The 16,510-nt window shown below is 37.0% G+C and overlaps 1 non-coding gene across 1 annotated transcript; it reads right to left on the bottom strand.

Annotated features, from left to right (window-relative positions):
* Nucleotides 1–15,507: 15,507 nt before the first annotated feature.
* On the bottom strand, nt 15,508–15,614 carry LOC141680512 (small nucleolar RNA R71). The gene has a single exon (XR_012558350.1). It is a non-coding gene; the product is annotated as a small nucleolar RNA R71 (small nucleolar RNA).
* Between the last annotated feature and the right edge of the window lie 896 nt (nt 15,615–16,510).

The following is a 16,510-nucleotide window of genomic DNA, read 5'->3' as shown; positions in this document are numbered from 1 at the left end:
ACCTTGTTTCCAAAGCATCCCATATCTTTTTTGCAGTCTTGCAGTAATTACCCTGATTGACATGACATTATCTATGGCACTATGCATCAAGTGTCTTACCTTTGCATCCTTTTCAATTGATGAGATATCTTCAGCAGTTTAATCATTTTTCTCTTTTGGTACAGACTTTGCTGGCTGACCTGCAACTTCCACAGAGAGTTTGGTTGGCATATGTGGTCCTTCATAAATCCTGTCGAGATATTCTGGATCTGTAGCTTCCAGAAACATAGCCATCTTCACTTTCCATATGGAATACTCAGAAGGTTTCAACATGGGAACTCTTATAGTCTCATATCGACTATGAGTTACAGTTTTTGGAGGTTTTTCAGTTTTGGTGGGCTTGGTTGGAGTTTCTTCTTCAGATATGATTGATTTTGGATCTTAAACTGTTGTGTGTTAACAGAAGGCTCTAATACCACTTGTTAGGTCACACACACTGTAGAAGGGGGTTGAATACAGTGTTTAGCACAATCAAATCGAATATAAGAACTCAAGTAACAGAAAATAGATTTTATTCAAAATAATAAACTCTGTTACAATATAGAACCGTCCTCTCTCAGTGATGAACAAATTATCACGAGAGCTGCTAGAGTTACAAAGAATAATAACTTCGATAATCGTAACACTTATAGTGTAAACTCTATGCCTGTGTTTTTTATATATTACACAGTTACAAGATAGTCTTCTAATTGATATGGAATATAATTCTGCTTCCTAAAATATATCAACTAGTTATCTTTTCTTCCAAGTTTTCTATTCTTCATAGAATTTCTTTTTCATGCACAATTCTTTCTGTCTTAGTCTCGATCTTCTTTCCTTTCAATCAGCCGCCTGCCTTATCTGAAAGTCATCTTAAGTCCTGATATTATCTCCTGATAAATATCTTCTGAACCTTAAGTTCTGATAACTTAAGTTCTGATATCTTAAGTTATGTCTTCAGTATAAGTGCTGATTTCCAGTTAAGTACTGTTCTGTCCTGTTATGTAAGATCTGAAAACTAAACACAAATCATATTGCACATGACATTATCAAATATATCTAACATTCAACATTCAGGTCCTTCGCTTGGAACCTCGCTACGCTTGTCGACTGATCACTAGGTTATCTTTATTTCGATATTAATTTCTGAGTCCTTCGATTAGAACCTACAGAGTCGAGATACCCTATGTTAGACGACCAGGTATGCTTGACATATCCTCGACACCAATTCTACCCAATGATATTCAAACTCGACTCGTACTTATTCACATTATAATAACAAACACAATAATCAGCGTTCACGTTCTTAGAAATCAGGTTGGTGTTTGTTTCCAGAAAATACGTATACTAATTATTTTACAAAATTAGAGCTATTGGTTTTGGCAAAATAATTTACCACTACATACAATCAGGTTCCGCACAAAATATATGTATATACTTATTTATACTCGCTCAATGGTCCGATAATTATCGGATACGCTCCCGCATTTCCATAGTTGATTTCCAGGAAATCGGGCAGCGTCTCCTTTATTTATCGGACTACCCGTCGATCACAATATCGACTCCAAATCAATTCACAACAACTACAATGACAACCCAAATCACAATCCAAATGCACGAATCCCAATCACCGATATTATTCAATTATTACTATTATTCACATTTGTTGTGTATATGTTGTGTACTTGATGATATCATAAACAAAACATATTGGTAGATTTTACTTAGTGAAATAATGTAGCAACTCGACAGATAAGATTTAAAGTCCCGATGGATGACCCAATATAGTCCCGACGGATGATGACTTATTATCCATCGAGTGAGTAGCTTGTGTAGTAAGAAGTCTGAAGCACATTTCTGCATACACATTGTTTAGAATCTGTAGTAGTACTTGAGTCATGTTGACTTTAGTTAGATATGCAGAATAGGTTGATTAATTGTATATAGATAATGTCTTGTAATTCTGCATAAGTGAAATGAAGTCAAGTGCCTAATTGCTACCCGACGGATGAACTACAATGAATTCGACGGATGATCAACAACCCGACGGATGATCAATAACTCGGCGGATAAAGAATTCAAATATCTGTTGACAGTGACAACTCAGTCATATGCGTCGAGTGGATGCAAATGGAATGTGGTAGCCTATTCAACTGGGTTTTCGAGAACAAAGAAGCATTGCCATTTCCATGCTATTATGAAAATATTCAAAGATGCTGGAATAGAGTAATGAAGTATCATTGTAATAGACTAGATAGTTTTGTTTTATTATCATGTCTCATTACTTTGTAATCTTGGTAATATATAAACCAAGAAGTAGCAACCAAGAAACTATCTGAGAAATAAGTAGAGAAACATTTGTAAGCAGAATTCTTAGTATTTCTCTGTATTCTTAGTTGTTCAATTGTTGTAAGCAGCTGTGAGCATTTTGCACACAGGGTTCTCTCGATATATAATATATATCTCTGGTGGAATCATTCAAATCCACCAAAAAGTTTTTAAAGACTCCTGTTTTTGATTACTTTTGTTTTGATTCATATAAGTATCTATTCCGCATTGTGCTAATCAATTCACACTAATATATATTCGAGTTAGAACATTTTTAATTCAAGAAAAAGTTTCAAAAATTCCATTCAACCCCCCTTCTGTAATTCTTGCCATATTGTTATGGGACTAACAATTGGTATCAGAGCAAGCTCTTAACTTACAAAGAGTTTAAAGATCAAAACAATACAACAAGATGAACAAGAAGGATGTTGGAGTCAAGATCCCTTTTCTGGATAAAGATAATTACCATCATTGGAAGGTAAAGATGCATCTTCATTTGCTTTCTCAAGGTGAGGCCTATGTTGACTGCATAGAAAGAGGCCCTCATGTTCCAGTGAGAGCTGCAACAGGAAACGAACCATCAGTCCCCAAGCCAAGGCATGAATGGCCTGACATTGAACAAGTCAGGAAGGATAAAAAGGCCATGAACATCCTGTTTAATGGAGTTGATGGAGATATGTTTGTCAACATTATCAACTGCAAAACTGCCAAGGAAGTTTGGGATACAATACAGATCATCTGTGATGGCACTGAGCAAGTTAGAGAAAACAAGATGCAGCTCTTGATTCAGCAATATGAGCATTTTCATAATGAAGAAAGTGAATCTCTCACTGACATTTTTAGTAGGTTTCAAAAACTACTAAATGCTCTAAAGTTGCATGGAAGGGTCTATCAGACAAAAGACTCCAATCTGAAATTCCTTAAATCTCTTCCAAAGGAAAGGAAACCAATGACAGTCTCATTAAGAAACTCACAAGAATATAAGGAGTTTACTTTGGAGAGACTGTATGGCATCCTGAAAACTTATGAGCTTGAAATAGAGCAAGATGAGAGGATGGAGAGAGGAAAGAAGAAAGGAGGATCCATTGCACTAGTTGCTGAGTTGGAGAAAGAGAAGGAGATGAAGATAGAAGATGTTGAATCAACTTCAAGGGTCTGTGAGAACAAGGGCAAGGGGCTTGCAGTAGAAAGTGAAGATTCTTTGAGCCAAGATGACATGGAGGACATTGATGAACACCTAGCATTTCTTTCCACGAGATTTTCCAAGCTCAAGTTCAAGAAGAACTTTGGAGCAGCCAAGCCAAATAGAAACATGGTGGATAAATCAAAATTCAAATGTTTCAAATGTGGCTTGGCAGGGCATTTTGCCAGTGAGTGTAGAAAGTTAGATTCCAGCAAGAAAAAGTTTGAACCTGTGGATTATAAGCAAAAATACTTTGAACTGCTCAAACAAAAGGAAAGGGCTTTCATAACACAAGAAAATGACTGGGCAGCAGATGGTCTGGATGAAGATGAAGATGTCAGCTATGTCAATCTAGCCCTAATGGCCAAGTCTGATGAAAAAGAAACAAGTTCTTCAAGTAATCAGGTAATTACAACAAACCTTGCACATTTATCTAAAGCTGAGTGTAATGATGCCATAAATGACATGTCTACAGAGTTATATCATTTGCGTGTTACACTTAAGTCTCTTACTAAAGAAAATGCTAAAATCAAAGAAAACAATTTGTTTTTGAGTGAGAGAAATAATGTGCTTGAGTCTCAGTTCATTGATTTTGAAAAGTTAAGAATTGAGTGTAAAATTGCCAAGGAAGAATTAACTGAGTCCTTGAAGAAAAAAGAAAATTTAAAGAAGCAGCTCGCGCGTGAACAGGAGGTGATTAAGGCATGGAAAACATCCAGGGATGTCCATGCTCAAATCACCAAAGTTCAAGGAATTGAGTCTTCTATAATGCAGCTTGGAAAAAGAACAAAGAGAAACTAGAACCAAATTTGGTAGATGGAGTACCAACAGATGTAGACTCGATGGATGATGAGGATCATCCGTCGGATAACAAAAAGGGTTATCCGTCGAATGATGAAAATCCTCATCTGTCGGCTGTGAGCAAGCCTATCAGTAAAGCTAAACTTGTTAAGCTGAATGAGAAGTATGCGTCTATTTCCAAGAACTTTGTTTCAGGAGAATCGAGTCAAGTTAAGAAAGGGAAAAAGTCTAATGTTGGTCACATGACTGTCAAACAGTTAAGTGATATACTTGAAAAGATTGAGGTAAAAACAGAGACTAAAAAGAAAAACAATAGAAATGGTAAAGTAGGGATTAAAAAACACAATAACTACACACCTGATAAATATGCTCCTAGAAAAATCTGTGTCAAGTGTGGTAGTGTAAATCATTTGTCTGTTAATTGCAAATTTGCCATGCCTACCTCCATGTCTGTGCCACCTCAATTTCCTAACATGAATGCCATGCTTCCCATGCCTATGAATGCTATGTCTACACAGAATATGAATGCACAGTTTGCTAACATGCCATTTGCACCTAATCCTTATTATGCTGCATTCAGTATGCCACAAATGCCATTTAGCATGCCATACTGGAATAACATGTTTTCTAATAGCATGCCATTTTCTGTTAATAATAATATGCATGATAATTCTGTTGCAATGAATGGCTTCAAAGGCTCAACTCAAATGACCAGGGATGAATCTGATGTCCCCAAGTCAAATGAGATGAAGCCTAAGAAACAAAAAAAGAAAGCTAACAAGGCAAGACCCAAGGAAACTTGGGTACCAAAATCAACTTGATTCGATTTTGATGTGTGCAGGGAAACAGAAAGAATCTTTGGTACTTGGATAGTGGTTGTTCAAGACACATGACTGGTGATTCTACCCTGCTCACAGAGTTTAAGGAGAGAGCTGGCCCAAGTATTACTTTTGGAGATGACAGCAAGGGTTATACTGTGGGATATGGCTTGATTTCAAAGGACAATGGCATCATTGAGGAGGTTGCCTTAGTGGATGGTCACAAACACAACTTGTTGAGTAGCAACCAGCTTTGTGATAAAGGTAACTCAGTAACCTTCAACTCAGAAGCCTGTGTTGTGACTAATATAAGAAGCAACAAATTAGTTCTCACTGGTGTGAGAAAAGGAAATGTGTACCTACCTGATTTCAACCCATCTAATGAAGAATCTTTTACTTGTCTTCTCAGTAAAGCAAGTCAGGATGAAAGTTGGCTATGGCACAAGAAGCTATCCCATTTAAACTTCAAGACCATGAATGAGCTAGTAAAGAAAGAACTGGTTAGAGGCATTCCTCTAGTGGAGTTTTCTAAGGATGAACTGTGTGATGCCTGTCAAAAAGGGAAGCAGATTAAAGCATCATTCAGGAAGAAACTTGATTCAACAATTGAAGAGCCTTTGCAACTACTTCACATGGATTTGTTTGGACCAGTCAATGTGTTGTCCATCTCAAGGAAAAGATTTTGCCTAGTAATTGTAGATTATCTCTCAAAGTTCTCTTGGACATATTTCCTAAAGTCTAAAGATGAGGCTAGTGAAATCATCATCAATCACATAAGGCAAGTCTATAATCATCCTGATTTCAAGGTTAGAAGAATCAGGAGTGACAATGGAACTGAGTTCAAGAATTCTGTCATGAGAGCATTTTGTGAGGAAAATGGGATTCTGCATGAGTTTTCAGCAGCAAGGACTCCACAACAGAATGAAGTAGTGGAAAGGAAGAACATATCACTTATTGAAGCTGCAAGGACAATGCTTGAAGAATCTAAATTGCCAACCTATTTCTGGGCTGAAGCTGTAAATACTGCATGCTACACTCAGAATATTTCTCTGGTTAATTAAGCAAGATGCATGAATCCCTATCAATTGTTCAAGAACAAGAAGCCAACTCTAAATTTTCTTCATGTCTTTGGCTGCAAATGCTATACTCTGAGAAATCAAACTGATCAAAATGGGAAGTTTGATGCTAAAGCAGATGAAGGAATTTTTGTTGGATATGTTGTTAGTAAAGCATACAAAGTCTACAATCTAAGAACCAATATTGTTGTGGAATCAATACATGTTGTGTTTGATTATAAAAAGATTGAAGGACTGAAAGATGGAGATTACCATGAGAGCCTCAAATTCGACAATATGGAGATGGTTAGTGATGATAGTGATGATGAAAGTGATCAAGAAATAGTGTCAAAGGATAATGCAGAAAAATCTACTACCAATGAAGCACAAAACTCAACATCTGTCGAGTTGCAAAATACTTCATCCGTCGGGAGGCAATCTGCGTTATCCGTCGGGAGACAACCAGCTTCATCCGTCGGTACTCAAAATTCACCATCCGCCGGGTTATCAAAAGGAGCAGGAAGTCAAGATAGATCACCTATAGAAAGTTCCCCTTTCTCAAATCAAAGATCCACAAACTCGGGGGGAGTTACTAACAATCAAAACTCAATCACACATCAAGACAACAATGAGGTTTCTTCATCTAGAGCTAATCTACCTCAACAAAGAAAATGGACAAAAGATCACCCCTTTGAGCTTATTATTGGTGATGTTTCTTCTAGAGTTCAAACAAGGAGAGCAACTCAAGAAGAATGTCTATACAGTAGCTTTCTTTCCAAGGAAGGGCAAAAGAAAGTAGAAGAAGCTTTGTTGGATCCTGATTGGATTTTAGCTATACAGGAGGAGCTAAACCAGTTTGAAAGGAATAATGTATGGAAGCTGGTGCCCAAGCCTAAAGGAAAGAATTCAATAGACACCAAGTGGGTATTCAGAAACAAGATGGATGAAAATGGCATAGTTGTCAGGAACAAAGCTAGATTGGTTGCTAAAGGCCACTGTCAACAAGAAGGAATAGATTTTGATGAAACATTTGCTCCTGTTGCAAGACTTGAATCCACCAGAATCTTCTTAGCCTATGCAGCCCATGCCAATTTCAGGGTCCATCAAATGGATGTCAAAAGTGTCTTTCTGAATGGAGATTTGGAGGAGGAAGTCTATGTCAGTCAACCTCCTGGTTTTAAAGATCCAAATTTTCCAGATCATGTCTATTATCTTTTGAAAGCACTTTATGGACTGAAGCAAGCACCTAGAGCCTGGCATGACACTTTATCAAAGTTCCTTTTGGAAAATCACTTCACAAGAGGTACTGTAGATAAAAGTTTATTTTTCAGAAATGTTAATGGCTCTGATATACTTGTTCAAATTTATGTAGATGATATTATTTTTGGCTCTACAGATGAGAAACTTTGCAAAAAGTTTGCCAAACTGATGCAAAGTAAGTATGAAATGAGTATGATGGGAGAACTGATTTACTTTCTTGGTTTACATGTTAAGCAAGTTAGTGATGGAATATTCATTAGTCAAACTAAATACATTTTTGATCTTTTAAAGAAGTTTGATCTAGTGGATTGCACATCTGCAAAAACTCCCATAGCCACTGCAACTAAGCTTGAATTAAACACTACTGAAAAGTCTGTGGATATTTCAAGTTATAGAGGCATGGTTGGCTAACTTTTGTACTTAACAGCTAGTAGGCCAGATATAATGTTTGCTACAGGTTTATGTGCTAGATTTCAGGATGATCCTAGAGAATCTCACTTAATAGCTATCAAGAGAATTTTCAGATATCTCAAGGGAACACCAAAACTTGGCATTTGGTACCCTAGAGATTCTGGTTTTGATCTAACTGGTTATTCAGATGCAGATTATGCAGGTTGTAGAATTGATAGAAAAAGTACAACAGGAACTTGTCAATTTCTAGGAAACAAGCTTGTGTCCTGGTTCAGTAAAAAGCAAAATTCAGTTTCTACTTCTACAGTTGAAGCTGAATATATTGCTGCTGGTAGTTGCTGTGCATAGATATTATGGATGAAAAATCAATTACTAGACTATGGTTTGCAAGTTGAGAGGATTCCTATTTTCTGTGATAACACAAGTGCAATTTCCATCACTGAAAATCCAGTACAACATTCAAGGATAAAGCATATAGATATCAAGTACCATTTCATAAGGGAACATGTAATGAATAACACTGTGGAGCTACATTTTATTCCAAGTGAGAAGCAACTTGCAGATATCTTTATCAAGCCACTGGATGAATCCACCTTTTCAAGGTTGGTAAGTGAGTTATGTATGCTTAATTATTCTTAAATCTATATGAGTTCATTTGCAAGTTGAAGTGCAGCCAGAAATTTAATTGATTTTTCAGTCTTGGATGAAATCTTGGCTAAGTCAAAATTTACATCTCGACGAATGATCTTTATCCATCGAGTTTGATCATCTGTCAGTATATTATTTTCTAATAAAAATCAATTATTTTTCTGGAATATTTTATGTCTCGACGGATAACAGTTTATCCTCATCCGTCGAATTGTCTTAATCTCAGCCGTTAATTCCCTGCACATTATCCATCGAGTATACTTACAGTTTGTAAGCATAACACGACGGATAATGGGTGGAATTCTTACGGTTTATTTTTTAACGGCTATTTTAAGAAATATTTATTGGTTACTTTATTTTACTTTATTATGTTTATCAATTATTTTTTTTGATAGTATAAAAGCATATTTCATTTCAATCGCTTTTCTTTTATCATTCTCAATTCAACTGCTCTAAATTCACTCTCTCTCAAAGCACTTACTCTCTTTCTCTTCAAGCTCTTATTCTCTAACAATGGCACCTGTTGTAAAGATTATGTCTCAAACTAGGTTCATTTATGAGAAGAACAATTTCACTGCACTAGTGAACAAGGGTATTCAGCATTCTGGTGATTATCACAAGATGATGGACTTTGTGAAGAATTGCAAGCTCAATTATGCCATGCTGGAATCACCCACAATCTTCTGTGAAGTTGTTGAAGAGATGTGGATCACTGCTACCTACAACTCTACAGATAAGACCATCACACTAACCATTAAAGGTAAAGAATTCTGTATCATTAGTGATGTGATAATAGCGTTTCAAAATTCCTGATGACAATGTGACCTCACCACACACTGACACTGATATAATCAATATGCTTAATTCCATGAACTATGCACTTCCTACTTCTAAACTGAGTGACATTAGGAGAATGGGTCTTAGAAAAGAATGGAGTTTCATGTGTGATGTAGTTCAAAGGTTTTCTCAGGAAAGATCAGTAATTTTGATTCAGTGAATATTTCCATGCTTAACATGCTCTACATGCTAGTTACAAACAAGTATTTTAATTTTAGTGACCTTGTTTTGTTTGAGTTAGGTTTTAAACTAGGAGAGTTAACTAAAAGAGGTAAGAATATGTATTATGCTAGATTCCTTATAATGTTAGCTAACCACCTTTGTGAAGAGATTGTGCTTGAGAACCCTAACAAAAAATTAAATTGTTGGGTTCAAGAGAGAAGGCTCATTGCAGATTTGAACAGGACCAATCATCACAAGGATGTGCCATTGTTTTATTTTCCTGTAATGCAAACACCTCAGGTAAGTGAGGTAAGTTCATCTTGAAGGGTTTTAACACATAAACGCAATCGTAAATTTAAATATTAAAAAAAAATGAAACCCTCCGCAGGATCCATGCGAAAAATAATATTTAATTCGTAGTTCAGTATGTTTACCTTAAGAAGCTTTACGTTAATGGAAAGATGGAGGTCTTTAATAGCGATCCAAGAACGATGAACGGAAATCCCTAACAGCTGCTCCTCAAGTGTGAAGCACTCCACCGGTATCCACCAAGAGTACAATGTGATGGAGGAGGAAGAGGTTGAGAGAATTAGTTGCCTCCCTCTTGTTCTACTTTAGAATTAGGGTTAATTATTTGGGTTGAGGCAAATAGGGTTTATAATAGTATATTTATAGGCAAAATTTTCAGCTGAAAATTATCTATAAAATATTATTATTATTATTAACCCTTTAATTGATTATTCTTATTAACCAATTAACTAATAATTAAAACACCTTTTAATCATTAATCCCTTTTCTAAACACTTTAGAAAAATAATTCTCTCACTTGATTTAATTTCCAAAATTAAATTCTTAATTAATAATATTAAGAATTAATTAAATCTCATTTAATCAATTATTAAATCTGCTAATTAATTATTTATTTCACAAATAAATAATTACCAGCCATTATTAATTAATTCCTCCACCATTATATCATTCTCTTTTATGGTGTGACCTTGTAGGTTCAATATTAAGCCGGTAGTAGAAATAAATAATAATAAAACTATTTTATCATTATTTATATAAATTCTCTAATTCATTAAATATGATTAATTAATAAATTAATCATATTTATTCTACATCGTGAGGGATACTTCTCAGTATATCGCGACTATCCGGATAATACGAATTCACTGCTTAGAATACCAAGAACCTATTTAGTGAGTAGTTACCGTACAATCAATTCCTTCTACCCTGCAATGTCACGATTAAATACAAGGCATGAAACTTGTGTCAAGCCTATCTTATTTAATCATTTGTTTTCCCATTCACTATGCTTAGTTCTATTTAATGTGAATTAGAAACTCCTTTCTAATTTCATTCACTCTGGCCAGAGATTCCTGAACTAGCATAAGTGGATCAGCATTGAACATTCTCTTCCTTCACTGGAAGGGGTAGATCCTTTATTGATCATACACTATCTTCGTGTACAAATTCCTATACCCAGTAGAGCCCTTATAATTGTCCCTGGAGACTAAGAACTAAACCAAAACATAGTTCAGTATACACAAGATGACTATGATGACCTCAAGTCTAAGGATACTTGTACAACTATCACTATGTGAACAACTGCTGACACGTGAGTGAACTCCATCAGTTGTTCAGCTGTGTGAGTCATGTTCAGTGAATTTATTCTATAATAAGCACCTACATACTAGCTATAGTGACACCACACAAATGTCTATGAGAACAGACATCCTTCATAATGAAGCAAGTATAGTATGTACCGATCTTTGCGGATTACTAATTACCAGTTAGTAATTCTACGACCAGGAAATATTTAAGTTTAGAGTTATCATCTTTTAGGTCTCATTATTATGATCTCATCATAATCCATAAAAAGCTTTACTCTAAACTATGGTATATCTTATTTAAACACTTAAATAGATAAAGCCCGCAATAAAACCAAAGCAACTCTTTTATTAATATCAATGAAATCAAAATAGATTACATAAAAGTTATTCCTAAATCATCATAAATGATTGGACTTAGGACACATCTCTTTCAATCTTCCACTTGTACTAAAGCCAATCACTCTGGTATCTAATACCCATCTTGTCTTTATAACGATCAAAGTGACTTTGAAAAAGTGGCTTTGTGAATGGGTCTGCTATGTTGTTATGTGTTTCAACTCTCTTGACGTCTCCTCTTTCAATACAATACAAGAAATGTTACCGCTCTCCCACTAACCTTTTTGTAGACACATAGTTCATCTATGTTTTTGATAAAACCAAACTCTTTGATTGTCTCATCAAAACGGATGTTCCATCTACGAGAAACTTGCTTTAAACCATATATGGTTCGCAGCAGCTTACACACTAGGTGTTCATTTCCCTTGGAAAGAAAACCCTCTGGCTGTGTAATATACACTTCCTCTTCAAGTTTCCCATTGAGGAAGGCCATTTTCACGTCCATTTTCTAGATCTCATAGTCGTAGTAAGCAGCAATCGCAAGCAAAATCCGAATTGATTTTAACAGGGCTACAGGCAAAAAAGTTTCATCAAAGTCAATCCCTTGCCTTTGTCTGAATCCTTTTGCCACGAGCCTGACCTTATAGGTCTCCACCTGCCCATCTGCTCCAATCTTTCTTTTGTATACCCACTTGCACCCAATAGGCTTAACACCTTCAGGCGCCTCAACCAGAGTCCATACTTGGTTGGTATACATAGATTCCATTTCGGATTTCATGGCACTATGCCATTTCTCTGAGTCAACAGTACTCACAGCCTCATTATAGGTCACAGGGTCATCATCATCAATGATTGACAACTCATTGTCATTCTCAATGACAAGGCCAAAATACCTCTCAGGTTGGCGAGACACTCTCCCTGACCTACGAATGGGCTGTTCCACAGAAGGTTGTTCAGTTTGAACAGGTGTTTCCACTTGATCCGTAGTAGTTTGTGCTTCTTGAACTTCATCAAGTTTAATTTTGCTCCCACTGTTTCCTTCAAGGATAAACTGCTTTTCCAAGAAGGTAGCATGTCTGGAGACAAACACCCGATGATCGGTGTAAAAGTAATACCCTAAAGTCTCTTTAGGATATGCCACAAAATTACATTTTATAGATCGAGATTCCAGCTTATGTGGGTCAACTTTCTTGACATAAGCTGGACATCCCCAAATCTTAACATGTTTAAGACTCGGCTTCCTTTCTTTCCATATCTCATATGGAGTTTGAGGAACAGATTTGGAAGGCACCTTATTCAGTAAATATGCTAAGGTTTCCAATACATAACCCCACAGGAATACTGGAAGATTCGCATAGCTCATCATGGACCGAACCATGTCTAACAAAGTTCGATTTCTCCTTTCAGATACCCCATTCAACTGTGGAGTATATGGAGGAGTCCACTGGGAGACTATACCATTTTCTTTGAAATAAGCTAGAAACTCTCCATTCAAGTATTCACCACCTCGATCTGATCGAAGAGTTATAATACTATGTTTGGTTTGTTTCTCCACTTCATACTTATATTCTTTGAACTTTTCAAAGGCTTCAGACTTGTGTTTCATCAAATACACATATTTGAATCTAGATCGATCATCTATGAAAGCAATGAAGTATGAAAATCCACTCATGGCTTGCGTAGACATTGGTCCACATACATCTGTGTGTACCAATCCTAGAAAATCTGCATCCCTCTCTCCATGTCCACTAAATGGAGATTTGGTCATTTTACCCAATAGACAAGACTCGCATGTAGGGTATGATTCAAAATCAAAGGGGTCAAGTAACCCTTCCTTATGCAATGTCCGCAGTCTATTTTCACTAATATGACCAAGTCCGCAGGGCCACAAGAAAGTGAGATTTTTGATAAGTGGCATTTTATACCACTTAGAACGTCTTAAAATGGCTTAAATTGGTGTCTTGAAATCAAGTATTTTATGTATTTGATGCATTTTTCTAATGTTTATGCATTTCAGGGTATTAGTTGCATTTCGGAGGAGGAATCCTCAAGAATAAGCCTTGGCATGTGTTCACCATTGCGAGAGGAAAAGAACGGGCAGATTACGGCGAAGAAACGGAGCAAACCTGGATTTTTTGCAGTAGGGTCCTGCGCGCCCGCGCAGCAATGCTGAGCGGCCACGTAGCAGCTTTACGCGCCCGCGCAGAAATGCTGAGCGGCCGCGCAGGGTCGGGGAAAAGGATAAATTATTTTAGACTTCTACTTCTGTTTGGCTTCCAACTTCTATGTAATCTGAGTTTTATGGGACTATTATATAAGTAGATTTGAGACGTTTTCACAAAAGAATATATTAAGGAGATTATGTTTTAGATTGTGTTTTGCGCAAGAAGCGAAGGAGATAAGGAAGAAGACCGATTTAGCACACCGCAACGAAGAGGAAGCATATATTCTTGTGATTCTTGTTTCGTTGTAACGTTGGATGCTAGTTTTCTTGCTTTGACTTATTTACTCCTGTGACGTACTCTGTTTTAATATAAGTAGTTTAGTTATTATTTTCTTGTGTTGTTTATCATGATTTCATATGAACCCATGATGGCGATAAGTTCTATTATGGGCTAATCGTGATCATGGGGTTTCAACAGATTTATTATGGAATTCTTTAGTTAATTGTTTAATACTTTAGTGTGTGATGATTGCATGATATCTAGTATTGGTTGTGCGTATTCGTCTTATGTGCGTCGCGAACATATAAGATAGAGTGTTAATCTCTTGTGAAGCGACAGTGGATCTTGAGATTTAGAACTTGCCATGCTAGCATAGGTTCATGTACGTTGTGCATGATTAGTGGGTAACTCTAACAGTTTTATTTGCCCTATGTAATCAAAAGGAATAACTTATGCTTAAATCGTTGTGTTGTCAATTTCTGTAAACATATAGGAACTCAACATAATTGATGACTATTCAACTTCTATCTTAATTGTGGATGTTTGGTAGAATGGTATTAGTATAATGAAAGCTGGCTTTTATCAGTTTCGTGTTATTCGATTAATATCATCACTGTCACATGCTAAAGGTAATAACAATGGCTATAGAAGGAAGTAATAATGAAGTTGTGATCTCATGAGTGTTTTATTATTGATAAATTGAAGTGTTAGTTAAGTGGTTAATTAAGTAGTTAATTATAGTTAATATTTAATCAACAATTTTAAGTGTTATCTTAACATTGAGAAGTAATCATACATTGGTGAGTGAGTTTAATTAGACAATAACTTAGTCTGAGTCTCTGAGGGAACGAACTAGAAAGTATTCTATATTACTTGCGAATGCGTATACTTGCGTGAATATTAGTGCATGTTTTCACCCTAACAAGTTTTTGGCGCCGCTGCCGGGGACTCGGCGTATTTGTTTAGTTTATGTACTTACCATCATTGGTCATTAGGACTCAGTGATTAGGACGTAGTAGTTACTTACTCTTTTCGGTTGTGTTTCAGGTACTTTAGCAAGCGTTTATGCAAACTCGTTCTCATGCTCGCAAGAGGACCTTAGATACAGCTGAGGAGAAAGACGAAGTTCTTGATACTCCGGAGAAGTTAGATTTTGAGGATTCGGATTCAGGAACTGAGCAGAAAGAACCAGTAAACATGGGAGATCGTATTGTTCAAGCTGATCCAGCTCTTATGGATTTTTCTCGGCCTAAAATTGATGATATTCAGTCAAGCATCCTTCATCCGGCTATTCAAGCTAACACCTTTGAAATCAAGCCGGGCACTATTCAGATGGTGCAGAATTCTGTTTCTTTTGGAGGAGCGGCAACTGAAGACCCCAACATGCACATAAGGAATTTTGTCGAGATCTGCAGCACTTTTAAGTATAATGGCGTGACTGATGAGGCTATCAAGTTGAGGCTTTTTCCATTCTCACTGAGGGATAAGGCTAAAGACTGGTTACATTCTGAACCAGCTGGGTCCATCACTACGTGGCAAGATCTTGCGCAAAAGTTTCTGGTGAAGTTTTATCCAATGGCAAAGACTGCTGCTATGAGGAGTGCTCTTACTCAGTTTGCGCAGCAACCTACAGAATCTATGTGCGAGGCTTGGGAACGCTACAAGGAAATGTTGAGAAAATGTCCATATCATGGAATGCCGGATTGGATGGTAATCACTGGTTTTTATAATGGTTTGGGGGCCCAATCTCGGCCCATGCTCGATGCAGCAGCTGGAGGAGCCTTATGGGCTAAAAGCTATACTGAGGCGTATAATCTTATAGAGACAATGGCTGCAAATGAGCATCAAAACCCAACTCAGAGGATGACGTCAGGCAAGGTCACAGGTATTCTGGAAGTTGATGCAGCCACCGCTATTGCAGCCCAGCTCCAAGCGCTATCAATGAAGGTTGATTCTCTGGCTACGTATGGAGTTAATCAAATAGCTATGGTTTGTGAGCTTTGTGCAGGTTCTCATGCTACGAATCAGTGTTCTCTTGTCAACGAATCTGTTCAATATGTGAATAATTATCAGCGACAACAGCAGCCTGTGCCAGCGACCTATCATCCTAATAACAGAAATCATCCAAATTTCAGCTGGGGGGAATAATCAGAATGCTATTCAGCCAACATATCAGCAAGGAGTAAGTAAACAGTTTAACCCACCTGGATTCCAGCAACCACAGCAGTATGCTACAAGGCAATCATATCCTCAACAGGGAAGTGCAGCTGCACCTACTAGTGCTGATTTTGAGGAACTTAAGATGTTGTGCAAGAGTCAGGAGGTTTTTATCAAGACCTTGGAAAATCAAATCGGTCAATTAGCCAATGCAGTGCTCAATCGTCAACCTGGCACTCTTCCCAGTGACACAGAAGTACCAGGCAGGAAGGAAGCTAAAGAGCAAGTCAAGGCTATTACCTTAAGGTCTGGAAAAGTAGCTGATGCTGAAAAGGCAAAAGAAGTCGAAGCTGAAGTTAGAGATGAAGAATCTAAGCAAAAGGAGAAAGCGGCGGAACCAAGGAAGACTACTGTTGAACACACTCTGCCTGAGGCT

Source organism: Apium graveolens, chromosome 1 (genome assembly GCF_009905375.1).
Source record: "Apium graveolens cultivar Ventura chromosome 1, ASM990537v1, whole genome shotgun sequence".
NCBI classification, from domain to species: Eukaryota; Viridiplantae; Streptophyta; class Magnoliopsida; order Apiales; family Apiaceae; genus Apium; species Apium graveolens.
The sequence above is the reverse complement of the archived record's forward strand: the minus strand, read 5'-3'. Positions and strand labels throughout refer to the sequence as shown.